The following is a 23126-nucleotide window of genomic DNA, read 5'->3' as shown; positions in this document are numbered from 1 at the left end:
TTTCCTTAAAATGTTGAATTATTAAGCATTTCAGAGTCTGAAAAGCGTTTTAGTTATTACATTTCACCTATAGGATGAGTACTTTATTATTAAGAAACACGCGATCAATGCTAGTACTCGTTTGAAACTCATTTTTTGTACAGATCTAGCAAGAGATGATTTTCCTTATAATGTTGAATTATTAAGCTTTTCAGCGTCTGAAAAGCGTTTTAATTATTACATTTCGCCTATAGGATTAATACTTTATTTTTGAGAAATACGCGTTCAATGCTAGTACTCGTTTGAAACTCATTTTCTGTATAGACCTAGCTGGACATGATCTACTTTAAAATGTTGAACTATTAAGGTTTTCAGAGCTTGTGAAACGTTTTAATGATTACATCTCGCCTATAGGGTGAATACTTTATTCTTAAGAAATACGCGATCCATGGTAGTACTCGTTTGAAACTCATTTCCTATACAGACCAAGACAGAGATGATTTTCTTTAAAATGTTGAATTATTATGCTTTTAGGAGCCTGAAAAGCGTTTTAATCATTACGTTTTGCCTATAGGATCAAAACTTGATTTTTCGAAAAAGACGCGACAATGCTAATCTTCGTTTGAAACTTATTTTCTGTACAGACCAAGCGAGTGATGATTTTCATCAAAAAGTTGTATTATGATGATATTCAGGGGCTGAAAAGCGTTTTAATTATGACATTTGGACTTTAGGATGAATACTTCATTTTTCGAGAAATTCACGTTTGAAACTCATTTTCTGTACAGACCAAGCGAGATATGATTTTCTTTAAAATGTTGAATTATTATGCTTATCAGATCCTCAAAAGCGTTTTAATTATTACATTTCGATTATTCGATCAAAACTAGGTTTTTCGAGTAATTCGCGTTCAATGCTAATACTCACTTGACACTCATTTCCTACACAGACCAAGACAGAGATGATTTTCTTTAAAATGTTGAATTATTATGCTTTTAAGAGCCTGAGAAGCGTTTTAATCATTACGTTTAGGCTATAGGATCAAAACTTGATTTTTCGAGAAAAACACGTTAAATGTTAATTTTCGTTTGAAAGCTATTTTCTGTACAGACCAAGCGAGTGATGATTTTCATTAAAATGTTGAATTATGATGCTTTTGAGAGCCCGAAAAACGTTTTAATTATGACATTTGGACTATTCGATGAATACTTGATTTTTCGAGAAATTCGCGTTCAATGCTAGTGCTCGTTTGAAACTCATTTTCTGCACAGACCAAGCCAGATATGATTTTCTCTAAAATGTTAAATTATTATGCTTTTCTGATTTTTAAAAGCGTTTTAATTATTACATTTCGATTATGGGATGAAAACTTGATTTCTCGAGAAATTCGCGTTCAATGTGAGTACTCGTTTGAAACTCATTTTCTCTCCAGATCTAGCCGGAGATGATTTTCCTTAAAATGTTGAATTATTATGCTTTTAGGAGCCTGAAAAGCGTTTTAATCATTACGTTTTGCCTATAGGATCAAAACTTGATTTTTCGAAAAAAAAACGCGTTAAATGCTAATTTTCGTTTGAAACTTATTTTCTGTACAGACCAAGCGAGTGATTTTTTCATCAAAAAGTTGTATTATGATGCTTTTCAGGGGCTGAAAAGCATCATAATTATGACATTTGGACTTTATGATGAATACTTCATTTTTCGAGAAATTCGCGTTTGAAACTCATTTTCTGTACAGACCAAGCGAGATATGATTTTCTTTAAAATGTTGAATTATTATGCTTATCAGATCCTCAAAAGCGTTTTAATTATTACATTTCGATAATTCGATCAAAACTTGGTTTTTCGAGTAATTCGCGTTCAATGCTAATACTCACTTGATACTCATTTCCTACACAGACCAAGACAGAGATGATTTTCTTTAAAATGTTGAATTATTTTGCTTTTAAGAAAGTTATTTTCTGTACAGACCAACGAATGATGATTTTCATCAAAAAGTTGAATTATGATGCTTTTCAGGGGCTGAAAAGCGTTTTATTTATGACATTTGGACTATAGGATGAATACTTCATTTTTCGAGAAATACGACTATAATGCTAATAATCGTTAGAAACTCATTTTCTGTACAGACCAAGCCAGAGATGATTTTCATTAAAAGTTGAATTATCATGCTTTTCAGGATCTGAAAACCGTTTTAATTATTACATCTCGCCTATAGGATTAATACTTTATTTTTAAGAAATACGCGTTTAATGCTAGTACTCGTTTGAAACACTTTTTCTGTTAGACCAAACCAGCCGGACACGATCTACTTTAAAATGTTGAACTATTAAAGTTTTCAGAGCGTGTGAAGCGTTTTAATCAATACGTTTAGATATTAGGATCAAAACTCGATTATTCGACAAAAGTGCGTAAAATGCTAATTTTCGTTTGAAACAAATTTTCTCTACAGACCAAGCAAGTGATGATTTTCATCAAAAAGTTGAATTATGATGCTTTTCAGGGTCTGAAAAGCGTTTTAATTATGACATTTGGACTATAGGATGAATACTTCATTTTTCGAGAAATACGACTATAATGCTAATAATTGTTAGAAACTCATTTTCTGTACAGACCAAGCCAGAGATGATTTTCATTAAAAGTTGAATTATTATGCTTTTCAGGATCTGAAAACCGTTTTAATTATTACATCTCGCCTATAGGATGAGTACTTTATTATTAAGAAACACGCGATCAATGCTAGTACTCGTTTGAAACTCATTTTTTGTACAGATCTAGCCAGAGATGATTTTCCTTAAAATGTTGAATTATTAAGCTTTTGAGCGTCTGAAAAGCGTTTTAATTATTACATTTCGCCTATAGGATTAATACTTTATTTTTGAGTAATACGCGTTCAATGCTAGTACTCGATTGAAACTCATTTTCTGTATAGACCAAGCTAGACATGATCTACTTTAAAATGTTGAACTATTAAGGTTTTCAGAGCTTGTGAAGCGTTTTAATTATTACATCTCGCCTATAGGGTGAATACTTTATTCTTAAGAAATACGCGATCCATGGTAGTTCTCGTTTGAAACTCATTTCCTATACAGACCAAGACAGAGATGATTTTCTTTAAAATGTTGAATTATTATGCTTTTAGGAGCCTGAAAAGCGTTTTAATCATTACGTTTTGCCTATAGGATCAAAACTTGATTTTTCGAAAAAGACGCGACAATGCTAATCTTCGTTTGAAACTTATTTTCTGTACAGACCAAGCGAGTGATGATTTTCATCAAAAAGTTGTATTGTGATGCTATTCAGGGGCTGAAAAGCGTTTTAATTATGACATTTGGACTTTAGGATGAATACTTCATTTTTCGAGAAATTCGCGTTTGAAACTCATTTTCTGTACAGACCAAACGAGATATGATTTTCTTTAAAATGTTGAATTATTATGCTTATCAGATCCTCAAAAGCGTTTTAATTATTACATTTCGATTATTCGATCAAAACTTGGTTTTTCGAGTAATTCGCGTTCAATGCTAATACTCACTTGACACTCATTTCCTACACAGACGAAGACAGAGATGATTTTCTTTATAATGTTGAATTATGATGCTTTTCAGGGCCTGAAAGCGTTTTAATTATGACATTTGGACTATAGGATGAATACTTGATTTCTCGAGAAATTCGCGATCAATGCTAGTACTCGTTTGAATCTCATTTTTTGTACAGATCTAGCCAGAGATGATTTTCCTTAAAATGTTGAATTATTAAGCATTTCAGAGTCTGAAAAGCGTTTTAGTTATTACATTTCACCTATAGGATGAGTACTTTATTATTAAGAAACACGCGATCAATGCTAGTACTCGTTTGAAACTCATTTTTTGTACAGATCTAGCCAGAGATGATTTTCCTTAAAATGTTGAATTATTAAGCTTTTCAGCGTCTGAAAAGCGTTTTAATTATTACATCTCGCCTATAGGATTAATACTTTATTTTTGAGAAATACGCGTTCAATGCTAGTACTCGTTTGAAACTCTTTTTCTGTATAGACCAAGCTAGACATGATCTACTTTAAAATGAACTATTAAGGTTTTCAGAGCTTGTGAAGCGTTTTAATTATTACATCTCGCCTGTAGGGTGAATACTTTATTCTTAAGAAATACGCGATCCATGGTAGCACTCGTTTGAAACTCATTTTCTGTACAGACCAAGCGAGTGATGATTTTGATCAAAAAGTTGTATTATGATGCTTTTCAGGGGCTGAAAAGCGTTTTAATTATGACATTTGGAGTTTAGGATGAATACTTCATTTTTCGAGAAATTCGCGTTTGAAACTCATTTTCTGTACAGACCAAGCGAGATATGATTTTCTTCAAAATGTTGAATTATTATGCTTATCAGATCCTCAAAAGCGTTTTAATTATTACATTTTGATTATTCGATCAAAACTTGGTTTTTCGAGTAATTCGCGTTCAATGCTAATACTCACTTGATACTCATTTCCTACACAGACCAAGAGAGAGATGATTTTCTTTAAAATGTTGAATTATTATGCTTTTAAGAGCCTGAAAAGCGTTTTAATCATTACGTTTAGGCTATAGAATCAAAACTTGATTTTTCGATTAAAACACGTAAAGTGCTAATTTTCGTTTGAAAGCTATTTTCTGTACAGACCAAGCGAGTGATGGTTTTTATTAAAATGTTGAATTATGATGCTTTTGAGAGCCTGAAAAACGTTTTAATTATGACATTTGGACTATTGGATGAATACTTGTTTTTTCGAGAATTTCGCGATCAATGCTAAAACTCGTTTGAAACTTATTTTCTGTACAGACCAAGCCAGATATGATTTTCTCTAAAATGTTGAATTATTATGCTTTTCAGATTTTCAAAAGCGTCTGAATTATTACATTTCTAAACTTAATTTCTCTAGAAATTCGCGTTCAATGTTAGTACTCGTTTGAAACTCATTTTCTCTCCAGATCTAGCCGGAGATGATTTTCCTTAAAATGTTGAATTATTAAGCTTTTCAGGGCCTGAAAAGCGTTTTAATTATTATATATCGCCTGTAGGATGAATAGCTGATTTTTATTATGCTTTTCAGAGCCTGAAAAGCGTTTTAATTATTACATCTCGCGTATAGGATGAAAAGTTGATATTTCGAGAAATTCGTGTTAAATGCTAATTTTCCTTTGAAACACATTTTCTTCACAAGCCAAGTCAGGAAAGATTTTCTTTAAAATGTTGAATTATTATTCTTTTCGGATCCTGAAAAGCGTTTTAATTATGACATTTGGATTATAGGATGAATACTTCATTTTTCGAGAAATACGAGTCTAAGGTAAGTAATCGTTTGAAACTCATTTTCTGTACAGATCAAGCCAGAGATGATTTTCGTTAAAATGTTGAATTATTATCCTTTTCAGGGACTGAAAAGGGTTTTAATTATTACATTTCGCTTATAGGATTAATATTTTGTTTTTAAGAAATACGCGTTCAATGCTAGTATTCGTTTGAAACTCATTTTCTGTACAGACGAATCCAGAGATGATTTACTTTAAAATATTGAACTATTAACATTTTCAGAGCCTTTGAAGCGTTTTAATTATTACATTTCGCCTATACGATGAATACTTTATTCCTAAGAAATCCGCGTTAAATGCTAGTACTCGTTTGAAACTCATTTCCTATACATACCAAACCAGAGATGATTTTTTTTAAAATGCTAAATTATTATGCTATTCAGAGCCTGAAAAGCGTTTTAATTATTACGTTTCGCATATAGGATTAATACTTTATTTTTAAGCGTTCAATGCTAGTATTAGTTTGAAACTCATTTTCTGTTAGAACAAGCCAGAGATGATTTACTTTAAAACGTGGATTTATTATGCTTCTTAAAGACTGAAAAGCGTTTTAATTATTTCATTTCGCCTGTAGGATGAATAGTTAATTTTTTGAGAAATACGCGTTCAATGCTAGTACTCGTTTGAAACTCATTTCCTATACAGACCAAGACAGAGGTGATTTTCTTTAAAATGTTGAATTATTATGCTTTTCAGAGCATGAAAAGCGTTTTAATCATTACGTTTAGCCTATAGGAACAAAAGTTGATATTTCGAGAAATTTGTGTTAAATGCTAATTTTCCCATGAAACACATTTTCTCTACAGACCAAGCGAGTCATGATTTTCATCAAAAAGTTGAATTATGATGCGTATCAGGGGCTGAAAAGCGTTTTAATTATGACATTTGGACTATAGGATGAATACTTCATTTTTCGAGAAATACGAGTGTAATGCTAGTAATCGTTTGAAACTCATTTTCTGTACAGACCAAGCCAGAGATGATTTTCATTAAAATGTTGAATTATTATGCTTTTCAGAGCCTGAAAAGCGTTTTAATCATTACGTTTAGCCTATAGGAACAAAAGTTGATATTACGAGAAATTCGTGTTAAATGCTAATTTTCGTTTGAAAAACATTTTCTCTACAGACCAAGCGAGTGATGATTTTCATCAAGAAGTTGAATTATGATGCTTTTCAGGGCCTGAAAGCGTTTTAATTATGACATTTGGACTATTGGATGAAAACTTGATTTCTCGAGAAATTCGCGTTCAATGCTAGTACTCGTTTGAATCTCATTTTTTGTACAGATCTAGCCAGAGATGATTTTCCTTAAAATGTTGAATTATTAAGCATTTCAGAGTCTGAAAAGCGTTTTAGTTATTACATTTCACCTATAGGATGAGTACTTTATTATTAAGAAACACGCGATCAATGCTAGTACTCGTTTGAAACTCATTTTTTGTACAGATCTAGCAAGAGATGATTTTCCTTATAATGTTGAATTATTAAGCCTTTCAGCGTCTGAAAAGCGTTTTAATTATTACATTTCGCCTATAGGATTAATACTTTATTTTTGAGAAATACGCGTTCAATGCTAGTACTCGTTTGAAACTCATTTTCTGTATAGACCTAGCTGGACATGATCTACTTTAAAATGTTTAACTATTAAGGTTTTCAGAGCTTGTGAAACGTTTTAATTATTACATCTCGCCTATAGGGTGAATACTTTATTCTTAAGAAATACGCGATCCATGGTAGTACTCGTTTGAAACTCATTTCCTATACAGACCAAGACAGAGATGATTTTCTTTAAAATGTTGAATTATTATGCTTTTAGGAGCCTGAAAAGCGTTTTAATCATTACGTTTTGCCTATAGGATCAAAACTTGATTTTTCGAAAAAGACGCGACAATGCTAATCTTCGTTTGAAACTTATTTTCTGTACAGACCAAGCGAGTGATGATTTTCATCAAAAAGTTGTATTATGATGATATTCAGGGGCTGAAAAGCGTTTTAATTATGACATTTGGACTTTAGGATGAATACTTCATTTTTCGAGAAATTCACGTTTGAAACTCATTTTCTGTACAGACCAAGCGAGATATGATTTTCTTTAAAATGTTGAATTATTATGCTTATCAGATCCTCAAAAGCGTTTTAATTATTACATTTCGATTATTCGATCAAAACTAGGTTTTTCGAGTAATTCGCGTTCAATGCTAATACTCACTTGACAATCATTTCCTACACAGACCAAGACAGAGATGATTTTCTTTAAAATGTTGAATTATTATGCTTTTAAGAGCCTGAGAAGCGTTTTAATCATTACGTTTAGGCTATAGGATCAAAACTTGATTTTTCGAGAAAAACACGTTAAATGTTAATTTTCGTTTGAAAGCTATTTTCTGTACAGACCAAGCGAGTGATGATTTTCATTAAAATGTTGAATTATGATGCTTTTGAGAGCCCGAAAAACCTTTTAATTATGACATTTGGACTATTCGATGAATACTTGATTTTTCGAGAAATTCGCGTTCAATGCTAGTGCTCGTTTGAAACTCATTTTCTGCACAGACCAAGCCAGATATGATTTTCTCTAAAATGTTAAATTATTATGCTTTTCTGATTTTTAAAAGCGTTTTAATTATTACATTTCGATTATGGGATGAAAACTTGATTTCTCGAGAAATTCGCGTTCAATGTGAGTACTCGTTTGAAACTCATTTTCTCTCCAGATCTAGCCGGAGATGATTTTCCTTAAAATGTTGAATTATTATGCTTTTAGGAGCCTGAAAAGCGTTTTAATCATTACGTTTTGCCTATAGGATCAAAACTTGATTTTTCGAAAAAAAAACGCGTTAAATGCTAATTTTCGTTTGAAACCTATTTTCTGTACAGACCAAGCGAGTGATGATTTTCATCAAAAAGTTGTATTATGATGCTTTTCAGGGGCTGAAAAGCATCATAATTATGACATTTGGACTTTATGATGAATACTTCATTTTTCGAGAAATTCGCGTTTGAAACTCATTTTCTGTACAGACCAAGCGAGATATGATTTTCTTTAAAATGTTGAATTATTATGCTTATCAGATCCTCAAAAGCGTTTTAATTATTACATTTCGATAATTCGATCAAAACTTGGTTTTTCGAGTAATTCGCGTTCAATGCTAATACTCACTTGATACTCATTTCCTACACAGACCAAGACAGAGATGATTTTCTTTAAAATGTTGAATTATTTTGCTTTTAAGAAAGTTATTTTCTGTACAGACCAACGAATGATGATTTTCATCAAAAAGTTGAATTATGATGCTTTTCAGGGGCTGAAAAGCGTTTTATTTATGACATTTGGACTATAGGATGAATACTTCATTTTTCGAGAAATACGACTATAATGCTAATAATCGTTAGAAACTCATTTTCTGTACAGACCAAGCCAGAGATGATTTTCATTAAAAGTTGAATTATCATGCTTTTCAGGATCTGAAAACCGTTTTAATTATTACATCTCGCCTATAGGATTAATACTTTATTTTTAAGAAATACGCGTTTAATGCTAGTACTCGTTTGAAACACTTTTTCTGTTAGACCAAACCAGCCGGACACGATCTACTTTAAAATGTTGAACTATTAAAGTTTTCAGAGCGTGTGAAGCGTTTTAATCAATACGTTTAGATTATAGGATCAAAACTCGATTATTCGACAAAAGTGCGTAAAATGCTAATTTTCGTTTGAAACAAATTTTCTCTACAGACCAAGCAAGTGATGATTTTCATCAAAAAGTTGAATTATGATGCTTTTCAGGGTCTGAAAAGCGTTTTAATTATGACATTTGGACTATAGGATGAATACTTAATTTTTCGAGAAATACGACTATAATGCTAATAATTGTTAGAAACTCATTTTCTGTACAGACCAAGCCAGAGATGATTTTCATTAAAGGTTGAATTATTATGCTTTTCAGGATCTGAAAACCGTTTTAATTATTACATCTCGCCTATAGGATGAGTACTTTATTATTAAGAAACACGCGATCAATGCTAGTACTCGTTTGAAACTCATTTTTTGTACAGATCTAGCCAGAGATGATTTTCCTTAAAATGTTGACTTATTAAGCTTTTGAGCGTCTGAAAAGCGTTTTAATTATTACATTTCGCCTATAGGATTAATACTTTATTTTTGAGTAATACGCGTTCAATGCTAGTACTCGATTGAAACTCATTTTCTGTATAGACCAAGCTAGACATGATCTACTTTAAAATGTTGAACTATTAAGGTTTTCAGAGCTTGTGAAGCGTTTTAATTATTACATCTCGCCTATAGGGTGAATACTTTATTCTTAAGAAATACGCGATCCATGGTAGTTCTCGTTTGAAACTCATTTCCTATACAGACCAAGACAGAGATGATTTTCTTTAAAATGTTGAATTATTAAAGCCTGAAAAGCGTTTTAATCATTACGTTTTGCCTATAGGATCAAAACTTGATTTTTCGAAAAAAACGCGTTAAATGCTAATTTTCGTTTGAAACTTATTTTCTGTACAGAACTGGCGAGTGATGATTTTCATCAAAAAGTTGTATTGTGATGCTATTCAGGGGCTGAAAAGCGTTTTAATTATGACATTTGGACTTTAGGATGAATACTTCATTTTTCGAGAAATTCGCGTTTGAAACTCATTTTCTGTACAGACCAAACGAGATATGATTTTCTTTAAAATGTTGAATTATTATGCTTATCAGATCCTGAAAAGCGTTTTAATTATTACATTTCGATTATTCGATCAAAACTTGGTTTTTCGAGTAATTCGCGTTCAATGCTAATACTCACTTGACACTCATTTCCTACACAGACGAAGACAGAGATGATTTTCTTTATAATGTTGAATTATGATGCTTTTCAGGGCCTGAAAGCGTTTTAATTATGACATTTGGACTATAGGATGAATACTTGATTTCTCGAGAAATTCGCGATCAATGCTAGTACTCGTTTGAATCTCATTTTTTGTACAGATCTAGCCAGAGATGATTTTCCTTAAAATGTTGAATTATTAAGCATTTCAGAGTCTGAAAAGCGTTTTAGTTATTACATTTCACCTATAGGATGAGTACTTTATTATTAAGAAACACGCGATCAATGCTAGTACTCGTTTGAAACTCATTTTTTGTACAGATCTAGCCAGAGATGATTTTCCTTAAAATGTTGAATTATTAAGCTTTTCAGCGTCTGAAAAGCGTTTTAATTATTACATCTCGCCTATAGGATTAATACTTTATTTTTGAGAAATACGCGATCCATGGTAGCACTCGTTTGAAACTCATTTTCTGTACAGACCAAGCGAGTGATGATTTTGATCAAAAAGTTGTATTATGATGCTTTTCAGGGGCTGAAAAGCGTTTTAATTATGACATTTGGAGTTTAGGATGAATACTTCATTTTTCGAGAAATTCGCGTTTGAAACTCATTTTCTGTACAGACCAAGCGAGATATGATTTTCTTCAAAATGTTGAATTATTATGCTTATCAGATCCTCAAAAGCGTTTTAATTATTACATTTTGATTATTCGATCAAAACTTGGTTTTTCGAGTAATTCGCGTTCAATGCTAATACTCACTTGATACTCATTTCCTACACAGACCAAGAGAGAGATGATTTTCTTTAAAATGTTGAATTATTATGCTTTTAAGAGCCTGAAAAGCGTTTTAATCATTACGTTTAGGCTATAGAATCAAAACTTGATTTTTCGATTAAAACACGTAAAGTGCTAATTTTCGTTTGAAAGCTATTTTCTGTACAGACCAAGCGAGTGATGGTTTTTATTAAAATGTTGAATTATGATGCTTTTGAGAGCCTGAAAAACGTTTTAATTATGACATTTGGACTATTGGATGAATACTTGTTTTTTCGAGAATTTCGCGATCAATGCTAAAACTCGTTTGAAACTTATTTTCTGTACAGACCAAGCCAGATATGATTTTCTCTAAAATGTTGAATTATTATGCTTTTCAGATTTTCAAAAGCGTCTGAATTATTACATTTCTAAACTTAATTTCTCTAGAAATTCGCGTTCAATGTTAGTACTCGTTTGAAACTCATTTTCTCTCCAGATCTAGCCGGAGATGATTTTCCTTAAAATGTTGAATTATTAAGCTTTTCAGGGCCTGAAAAGCGTTTTAATTATTATATATCGCCTGTAGGATGAATAGCTGATTTTTATTATGCTTTTCAGAGCCTGAAAAGCGTTTTAATTATTACATCTCGCGTATAGGATGAAAAGTTGATATTTCGAGAAATTCGTGTTAAATGCTAATTTTCCTTTGAAACACATTTTCTTCACAAGCCAAGTCAGGAAAGATTTTCTTTAAAATGTTGAATTATTATTCTTTTCGGATCCTGAAAAGCGTTTTAATTATGACATTTGGATTATAGGATGAATACTTCATTTTTCGAGAAATACGAGTCTAAGGTAAGTAATCGTTTGAAACTCATTTTCTGTACAGATCAAGCCAGAGATGATTTTCGTTAAAATGTTGAATTATTATCCTTTTCAGGGACTGAAAAGGGTTTTAATTATTACATTTCGCTTATAGGATTAATATTTTGTTTTTAAGAAATACGCGTTCAATGCTAGTATTCGTTTGAAACTCATTTTCTGTACAGACGAATCCAGAGATGATTTACTTTAAAATATTGAACTATTAACATTTTCAGAGCCTTTGAAGCGTTTTAATTATTACATTTCGCCTATACGATGAATACTTTATTCCTAAGAAATCCGCGTTAAATGCTAGTACTCGTTTGAAACTCATTTCCTATACATACCAAACCAGAGATGATTTTTTTTAAAATGCTAAATTATTATGCTATTCAGAGCCTGAAAAGCGTTTTAATTATTACGTTTCGCATATAGGATTAATACTTTATTTTTAAGCGTTCAATGCTAGTATTAGTTTGAAACTCATTTTCTGTTAGAACAAGCCAGAGATGATTTACTTTAAAACGTGGATTTATTATGCTTCTTAAAGACTGAAAAGCGTTTTAATTATTTCATTTCGCCTGTAGGATGAATAGTTAATTTTTTGAGAAATACGCGTTCAATGCTAGTACTCGTTTGAAACTCATTTCCTATACAGACCAAGACAGAGGTGATTTTCTTTAAAATGTTGAATTATTATGCTTTTCAGAGCATGAAAAGCGTTTTAATCATTACGTTTAGCCTATAGGAACAAAAGTTGATATTTCGAGAAATTTGTGTTAAATGCTAATTTTCCCTTGAAACACATTTTCTCTACAGACCAAGCGAGTCATGATTTTCATCAAAAAGTTGAATTATGATGTGTATCAGGGGCTGAAAAGCGTTTTAATTATGACATTTGGACTATAGGATGAATACTTCATTTTTCGAGAAATACGAGTGTAATGCTAGTAATCGTTTGAAACTCATTTTCTGTACAGACCAAGCCAGAGATGATTTTCATTAAAATGTTGAATTATTATGCTTTTCAGAGCCTGAAGAGCGTTTTAATCATTACGTTTAGCCTATAGGAACAAAAGTTGATATTACGAGAAATTCGTGTTAAATGCTAATTTTCGTTTGAAAAACATTTTCTCTACAGACCAAGCGAGTGATTATTTTCATCAAGAAGTTGAATTATGATGCTTTTCAGGGCCTGAAAGCGTTTTAATTATGACATTTGGACTATTGGATGAAAACTTGATTTCTCGAGAAATTCGCGTTCAATGCTAGTACTCGTTTGAATCTCATTTTTTGTACAGATCTAGCCAGAGATGATTTTCCTTAAAATGTTGAATTATTAAGCATTTCAGAGTCTGAAAAGCGTTTTAGTTATTACATTTCACCTATAGGATGAGTACTTTATTATTAAGAAACACGCGATCAATGCTAGTACTCGTTTGAAACTCATTTTTTGTACAGATCTAGCAAGAGATGATTTTCCTTATAATGTTGAATTATTAAGCCTTTCAGCGTCTGAAAAGCGTTTTAATTATTACATTTCGCCTATAGGATTAATACTTTATTTTTGAGAAATACGCGTTCAATGCTAGTACTCGTTTGAAACTCATTTTCTGTATAGACCTAGCTGGACATGATCTACTTTAAAATGTTGAACTATTAAGGTTTTCAGAGCTTGTGAAGCGTTTTAATTATTACATCTCGCCTATAGGGTGAATACTTTATTCTTAAGAAATACGCGATCCATGGTAGTTCTCGTTTGAAACTCATTTCCTATACAGACCAAGACAGAGATGATTTTCTTTAAAATGTTGAATTATTATGCTTTTAGGAGCCTGAAAAGCGTTTTAATCATTACGTTTTGCCTATAGGATCAAAACTTGATTTTTCGAAAAAAACGCGTTAAATGCTAATTTTCGTTTGAAACTTATTTTCTGTACAGAACTGGCGAGTGATGATTTTCATCAAAAAGTTGTATTGTGATGCTATTCAGGGGCTGAAAAGCGTTTTAATTATGACATTTGGACTTTAGGATGAATACTTCATTTTTCGAGAAATTCGCGTTTGAAACTCATTTTCTGTACAGACCAAACGAGATATGATTTTCTTTAAAATGTTGAATTATTATGCTTATCAGATCCTCAAAAGCGTTTTAATTATTACATTTCGATTATTCGATAAAAACTTGGTTTTTCGAGTAATTCGCGTTCAATGCTAATACTCACTTGACACTCATTTCCTACACAGACGAAGACAGAGATGATTTTCTTTATAATGTTGAATTATGATGCTTTTCAGGGCCTGAAAGCGTTTTAATTATGACATTTGGACTATAGGATGAATACTTGATTTCTCGAGAAATTCGCGATCAATGCTAGTACTCGTTTGAATCTCATTTTTTGTACAGATCTAGCCAGAGATGATTTTCCTTAAAATGTTGAATTATTAAGCATTTCAGAGTCTGAAAAGCGTTTTAGTTATTACATTTCACCTATAGGATGAGTACTTTATTATTAAGAAACACGCGATCAATGCTAGTACTCGTTTGAAACTCATTTTTTGTACAGATCTAGCCAGAGATGATTTTCCTTAAAATGTTGAATTATTAAGCTTTTCAGCGTCTGAAAAGCGTTTTAATTATTACATCTCGCCTATAGGATTAATACTTTATTTTTGAGAAATACGCGTTCAATGCTAGTACTCGTTTGAAACTCTTTTTCTGTATAGACCAAGCTAGACATGATCTACTTTAAAATGAACTATTAAGGTTTTCAGAGCTTGTGAAGCGTTTTAATTATTACATCTCGCCTGTAGGGTGAATACTTTATTCTTAAGAAATACGCGATCCATGGTAGCACTCGTTTGAAACTCATTTTCTGTACAGACCAAGCGAGTGATGATTTTGATCAAAAAGTTGTATTATGATGCTTTTCAGGGGCTGAAAATCGTTTTAATTATGACATTTGGAGTTTAGGATGAATACTTCATTTTTCGAGAAATTCGCGTTTGAAACTCATTTTCTGTACAGACCAAGCGAGATATGATTTTCTTCAAAATGTTGAATTATTATGCTTATCAGATCCTCAAAAGCGTTTTAATTATTACATTTTGATTATTCGATCAAAACTTGGTTTTTCGAGTAATTCGCGTTCAATGCTAATACTCACTTGATACTCATTTCCTACACAGACCAAGAGAGAGATGATTTTCTTTAAAATGTTGAATTATTATGCTTTTAAGAGCCTGAAAAGCGTTTTAATCATTACGTTTAGGCTATAGAATCAAAACTTGATTTTTCGATTAAAACACGTAAAGTGCTAATTTTCGTTTGAAAGCTATTTTCTGTACAGACCAAGCGAGTGATGGTTTTTATTAAAATGTTGAATTATGATGCTTTTGAGAGCCTGAAAAACGTTTTAATTATGACATTTGGACTATTGGATGAATACTTGTTTTTTCGAGAATTTCGCGATCAATGCTAAAACTCGTTTGAAACTTATTTTCTGTACAGACCAAGCCAGATATGATTTTCTCTAAAATGTTGAATTATTATGCTTTTCAGATTTTCAAAAGCGTTTGAATTATTACATTTCGATTATGGGATCTAAACTTAATTTCTCTAGAAATTCGCGTTCAATGTTAGTACTCGTTTGAAACTCATTTTCTCTCCAGATCTAGCCGGAGATGATTTTCCTTAAAATGTTGAATTATTAAGCTTTTCAGGGCCTGAAAAGCGTTTTAATTATTATATATCGCCTGTAGGATGAATAGCTGATTTTTATTATGCTTTTCAGAGCCTGAAAAGCGTTTTAATTATTACATCTCGCGTATAGGATGAAAAGTTGATATTTCGAGAAATTCGTGTTAAATGCTAATTTTCCTTTGAAACACATTTTCTTCACAAGCCAAGTCAGGAAAGATTTTCTTTAAAATGTTGAATTATTATTCTTTTCGGATCCTGAAAAGCTTTTTAATTATGACATTTGGATTATAGGATGAATACTTCATTTTTCGAGAAATACGAGTCTAAGGTAAGTAATCGTTTGAAACTCATTTTCTGTACAGATAAAGCCAGAGATGATTTTCGTTAAAATGTTGAATTATTATCCTTTTCAGGGCCTGAAAAGGGTTTTAATTATTACATTTCGCTTATAGGATTAATATTTTGTTTTTAAGAAATACGCGTTCAATGCTAGTATTCGTTTGAAACTCATTTCCTATACATACCAAACCAGAGATGATTTTTTTTAAAATGCTAAATTATTATGCTATTCAGAGCCTGAAAAGCGTTTTAATTATTACGTTTCGCATATAGGATTAATACTTTATTTTTAAGCGTTCAATGCTAGTATTAGTTTGAAACTCATTTTCTGTTAGAACAAGCCAGAGATGATTTACTTTAAAACGTGGATTTATTATGCTTCTTAAAGACTGAAAAGCGTTTTAATTATTTCATTTCGCCTGTAGGATGAATAGTTAATTTTTTGAGAAATACGCGTTCAATGCTAGTACTCGTTTGAAACTCATTTCCTATACAGACCAAGACAGAGGTGATTTTCTTTAAAATGTTGAATTATTATGCTTTTCAGAGCATGAAAAGCGTTTTAATCATTACGTATAGCCTATAGGAACAAAAGTTGATATTTCGAGAAATTTGTGTTAAATGCTAATTTTCCCTTGAAACACATTTTCTCCACAGACCAAGCGAGTCATGATTTTCATCAAAAAGTTGAATTATGATGCGTATCAGGGGCTGAAAAGCGTTTTAATTATGACATTTGGACTATAGGATGAATACTTCATTTTTCGAGAAATACGAGTGTAATGCTAGTAATCGTTTGAAACTCATTTTCTGTACAGACCAAGCCAGAGATGATTTTCATTAAAATGTTGAATTATTATGCTTTTCAGAGCCTGAAAAGCGTTTTAATCATTACGTTTAGCCTATAGGAACAAAAGTTGATATTACGAGAAATTCGTGTTAAATGCTAATTTTCGTTTGAAAAACATTTTCTCTACAGACCAAGCGAGTGATGATTTTCATCAAGAAGTTGAATTATGATGCTTTTCAGGGCCTGAAAGCGTTTTAATTATGACATTTGGACTATTGGATGAAAACTTGATTTCTCGAGAAATTCGCGTTCAATGCTAGTACTCGTTTGAATCTCATTTTTTGTACAGATCTAGCCAGAGATGATTTTCCTTAAAATGTTGAATTATTAAGCATTTCAGAGTCTGAAAAGCGTTTTAGTTATTACATTTCACCTATAGGATGAGTACTTTATTATTAAGAAACACGCGATCAATGCTAGTACTCGTTTGAAACTCATTTTTTGTACAGATCTAGCAAGAGATGATTTTCCTTATAATGTTGAATTATTAAGCTTTTCAGCGTCTGAAAAGCGTTTTAATTATTACATTTCGCCTATAGGATTAATACTTTATTTTTGAGAAATACGCGTTCAATGCTAGTACTCGTTTGAAACTCATTTTCTGTATAGACCTAGCTGGACATGATCAACTTTAAAATGTTTAACTATTAAGGTTTTCAGAGCTTGTGAAACGTTTTAATTATTACATCTCGCCTATAGGGTGAATACTTTATTCTTAAGAAATACGCGATCCATGGTAGTACTCGTTTGAAACTCATTTCCTATACAGACCAAGACAGAGATGATTTTCTTTAAAATGTTGAATTATTATGCTTTTGAGAGCCTGAAAAGCGTTTTAATCATTACGTTTAGGCTATAGGATCAAAACTTGATTTTTCGAGAAAAACACGTTAAATGCTAATTTTCGTTTGAAAGCTATTTTCTTTACAGACCAAGCGAGTGATGATTTTCAGTAAAATGATGAATTATGATGCTTTAGAGAGCCTGAAAAACGTGTTAATTATGACATTTGGACTATTGGATGAATACTTGATTTTTCGAGAAATTCGCGTTCAATGCTAGTGCAAGTTTGAAACTCATTTTCTGCACAGACCAAGCCAGATATGATTTTCTCTAAAATGTTGAATTATTATGCTTTTCAGATTTTTTAAAGCGTTTTAATTATTACTTTTCGATTATGGGATCAAAACTTGATTTCTCGAGAAATTCGCGTTCAATGTGAGTACTCGTTTGAAACTCATTTTCTCTCCAGATCTAGACGGAGATGATTTTCCTTAAAATGTTGAATTATTAAGCTTTTCAGGGCCTGAAAAGCGTTTTAATTAGAACATTTCGCCTGTAGGATGAATAGCTGATTTTTATTATGCTTTTCAGATCTTGAAAAGCGTTTTAATTATTACATCTCGCGTATAAGATGAAAAGTTGATATTTCGAGAAATTCGTGTTAAATGATAATTTTTCTTTGAAACACATTTTCTTTACAAGCCAAGTCAGAAAAGATTTTCTTTAAAATGTTGAATTATTATGTTTTTCGGAGCCTGAAAAGCGTTTTAATTATGACATTTGGATTATAGGATTAATATTTTCCTTTTAACAAATACGCGTTCAATGCTAGTACTCGTTTGAAACTCATTTTCTGTACAGACGAATCCAGAGATGATTTACTTTAAAATATTGAACTATTAATATTTTCAGAGCCTTTGAAGCGTTTTAATTATTACATTTCGCCTATACGTTGAATACTTTATTCCTAAGAAATCCGCGTTAAATGCTAGTACTCGTTTGAAACTCATTTCCTGTACAGACCAAACCAGAGATGATTTTTTTTAAAATGTTAAATTATTATGTTATTCAGTGCCTCAAAACCGTTTTAATTATTACGTTTCGCATATAGGATTAATACTTTATTTTTAAGCGTTCAATGCTAGTATTCGTTTGAAACTCATTTTCTGTTAGAACAAGCCAGAGATGATTTACTTTTAAACGTGGATTTATTATGTTTCTTAAAGACTGAAAAGGGTTTTAATTATTTCGTTTCGCCTGTAGGATGAAAAGTTAATTTCTTGAGAAATACGCGTTCAATTTTGAAACTCATTTCCTATACAGACCAAGACAGAGATGATTTTCTTTAAAATGTTGAATTATTATGCTTTTCAAAGCATGAAAAGCGTTTTAATAATTACGTTTAGCCTATAGGAAAAAAAGTTGATATTTCGAGAAATTCGTGTTAAATGCTAATTTTCCTTTGAAACACACTTTCTCTACAGACCAAGCGAGTGATGATTTTCATCAAAAAGTTGAATTATGATGCGTTTCAGTGGCTGAAAAGCGTTTTAATTATGACATTTGGACTATAGGATGAATACTTCATTTTTCGAGAAATACGAGTATAATGCTAGTAATCGTTTGAAACTCATTTTCTGTACACACCAAGCCAGAGATGATTTTCATTAAAATGTTGAATTATTATGCTTTTCAGAGCCTGAAAAGCGTTTTAATCATTACGTTAACCTATAGGAACAAAAGTTGATATTTCGAGAAATTCGTGTTAAATGCTAATTTTCCTTTGAAACACGTTTTCTCTACAGACGAAGCGAGTGATGATTTTCATCAAAAAGTTGAATTATGATGCGTTTCAGGGGCTGAAAAGCGTTTTAATTATGACATTTGGACTATAGGATAAATACTTGATTTCTCGAGAAGTTCGCGTTCAGTGCTAGTACTCGTTTGAAACTCATTTTTTGTACACACCAAGCCAGAGATGATTTTCCTTAAAATGTTGAATTATTAAGCTTTTCAGGGTCTGAAAAGCGTTTTAATTATTACATTTCGCATATACGATTAATACTTTATTTTTAAGAAATACGCGTTTAATGCTAGTACTCGTTTGAAACACATTTTCTGTACAGACCAAGCCAGAGATGATTTTCATTAAAAGTTGAATTATTATGCTTTTCAGGATCTGAAAACCGTTTTAATTATTACATCTCGCCTATAGGATGAGTACTTTATTATTAAGAAACACGCGATCAATGCTAGTACTCGTTTGAAACTCATTTTTTGTACAGATCTAGCCAGAGATGATTTTCCCTGAAAAGTGTTTTAATTATTATATTTCGCCTAAAGGATTAAAACTTTATTTTTGACAAATACGCGTTCAATGCTAGTACTCGTTTGAAACTCATTTTCTGTATAGACCAAGCTAGACATGATCTACTTTAAAATGTTGAACTATTAAGGTTTTCAGAGCTTGTGAAGCGTTTTAATTATTACATCTCGCCTATAGGGTGAATACTTTATTCTTAAGAAATACGCGATCCATGGTAGTACTCGTCTGTAACTCATTTCCTATAAAGACCAAGACAGAGATGATTTTCTTCAAAATGTTGAATTATTATGCTTTTAGGAGCCTGAAAAGCGTTTTTATCATTACGTTTAGCCTATAGGATCAAAACTTGATTTTTCGAAAAAAACGCTTTTAATGGTAATTTTCGTTTGAAACTTATTTTCTGTACAGACCAAGCGAGTGATGATTTTCATCAAAAAGTTGTATTATGATGCTTTTCAGGGGCTGAAAAGCGTTTTATTTATGACATTTGGACTTTAGGATGAATACTTCATTTATCGAGAAATTCGCGTTTGAAACTCATTTTCTGTACAGACCAAGCTAGATATGATATTTTTTTAAATGTTGAATTATTATGCTTATCAGATCCTCAAAAGCGTTTTAATTATTACATTTCGATTATTCGATCAATTTCGAGTAATTCGCGTTCAATGCTTATACTCACTTGATACTCATTTCCTACCCAGACCAAGACAGAGATGATTTTCTTTAAAATGTTGAATTATTATGCTTTTAGGAGACTGAAAAGCGTTTTAATCATTACGTTTAGCCTATAGGATCAAAACTTGATTTTTCGAAAAAAACGCGGTAAATGGTAATTTTCGTTTGAAACTTATTTTCTGTACAGACCAAGCGAGTGATGATTTTCATTAAAAGTTGAATTATTATGCTTTTCAGGATCTGAAAACCGTTTTAATTATTACATCTCGCCTATAGGATGAGTACTTTATTATTAAGAAACACGCGTTTAATGCTAGTACTCGTTAGAAACACTTTTTCTGTTAGACCAAACCAGCTGGACATGATCTACTTTAAAATGTTGAACTATTAAAGTTTTCAGAGCGTGTGAAGCGTTTTAATCAATACGTTTAGATTATAGGATCAAAACTTGATTATTCGACAAAAGTGCGTTAAATGCTAATTTTCGTTTGAAACACATTTTCTCTACAGACCAAGCGAGTGATGATTTTCTTCAAAAAGTTGAATGATGATGTTTTTCAGGGGCTGAAAAGCGTTTTAATTATGACATTTGGACTATAGGATGAATACTTCATTTTTCGAGAAATACGACTACAATGCTAATAATCGTTAGAAACTCATTTTCTGTACAGACCAAGCCAGAGATGATTTTCATTAAAAGTTGAATTATTATGCTTTTCAGGATCTGAAAACCGTTTTAATTATTACATCTCGCCTATAGGATGAGTACTTTATTATTAAGAAACACGCGATCAATGCTAGTACTCGTTTGAAACTCATTTTTTGTACAGATCTAGCCAGAGATGATTTTCCTTAAAATGTTGAATTATTAAGCTTTTCAGCGTCTGAAAAGCGTTTTAATTATTACATTTCGCCTATAGGATTAATAGTTTATTTTTGAGAAATACGCGTTCAATGCAAGTACTCGTTTGAAACTCATTTTCTGTATAGACCAAGCTAGACATGATCTACTTTAAAATGTTGAACTATTAAGGTTTTCAGAGCTTGTGAAGCGTTTTAATTATTACATCTCGCCTATAGGGTGAATAATTTATTCTTAAGAAATACGCGATCCATGGTAGTACTCGTTTGGAACTCATTTCCTATACAGACCAAAACAGAGATGATTTTCTTTAAAATGTTGAATTATTATGCTTTTAGGAGCCTGAAAAGCGTTTTAATCGTTACGTTTTGCCTATAGGATCAAAACTTGATTTTTCGAAAAAAACGCGTTAAATGCTAATTTTCGTTTGAAACTTATTTTCAGTACAGACCAAGCGAGTGATGATTTTCATCAAAAAGTTATATTATGATGCTATTCAGGGGCTTAAAAGCGTTTTAAGTACGACATTTGGACTTTATGATGAATACTTCATTTTTCGAGAAATTCGCGTTTGAAACTCATTTTCTGTACAGACCAAGCGAGATATGATTTTCTTTAAAATGTTGAATTATTATGCTTATCAGATCCTCAAAAGAGTTTTAATTAATACATTTCGATTATTCGATCAAAACTTGGTTTTCCGAGTAATTCGCGTTCAATGCTAATACTCACTTGACACTCATTTCCAACACAGACCAAGACAGAGATGATTTTCTTTATAATGTTGAATAATTATGCTTTTAAGAGCCTGAAAAGCGTTTTAATCATTACGTTTAGGCTTTAGGATCAAAACTTGATTTTTCGAGAAGAACACGTTAAATGCTAATTTTCGTTTGAAAGCTATTTTCTGTACAGATCAAGCGAGTGATGATTTTCATTAAAATGTTGAATTATGATGCTTTTGAGAGCCTGAAAAACGTTTTAATTATGACATTTGGACTATTGGATGAATACTTGATTTTTCGAGAAATTCGCGTTCAATGCTAGTACTCGTTTGAAACTCATTTTCTGTACAGACCAAGCCAGATATGATTTTCTCTAAAATGTTGAATTATTATGCTTTTCAGATTTTCAAAAGCGTTTTAATTATTACATTTCGATTATGGGATCAAAACTTGATTTCTCGAGAAATTCGCGTTCAATGTTAGTACTCGTTTGAAACTCATTTTCTCTCCAGATCTAGCCGGAGATGATTTTCCTTAAAATGTTTAATTATTAAGCTTTTCAATGCCTGAAAAGCATTTTAATAATTACATTTCGCCTGTAGGATGAATAGCTGATTTTTATTATGCTTTTCAGAGCTTGAAAAGCGTTTTAATTATTACATCTCGCGTATAGGATGAAAAGTTGATATTTCGAGAAATTCGTGTTAAAAGCTAATTTTCCTTTGAAACACATTTTCTTTACAAGCCAAGTCAGAAAAGATTTTCTTTAAAATGCTGAATTATTATGCTTTTCGGAGCTTGAAAAGCGTTTTAATTATGACATTTGGATTATAGGATGAATACTTCATTTTTCGAGAAATACGAGTTTAAGGTAAGTAATCGTTTGAAACTCATTTACTGTACAGACCAAGCCAGAGATGATTTTCGTTAAAATGTTGAATTATTATGCTTCTCAGGGCCTGAAAAGGGTTTTAATTATTACATTTCGCCTATACGATTAATATTTTATTTTTAAGAAATACGCGTTCAATGCTAGTACTCGTTTGAAACTCATTTTCTGTACAGACGAATC

This window comes from Lepisma saccharinum, chromosome 3, assembly GCF_977018435.1.
Source record: "Lepisma saccharinum chromosome 3, izLepSacc3.1, whole genome shotgun sequence".
Taxonomy (NCBI): domain Eukaryota; kingdom Metazoa; phylum Arthropoda; class Insecta; order Zygentoma; family Lepismatidae; genus Lepisma; species Lepisma saccharinum.
This window is presented reverse-complemented; position numbering follows the sequence as displayed.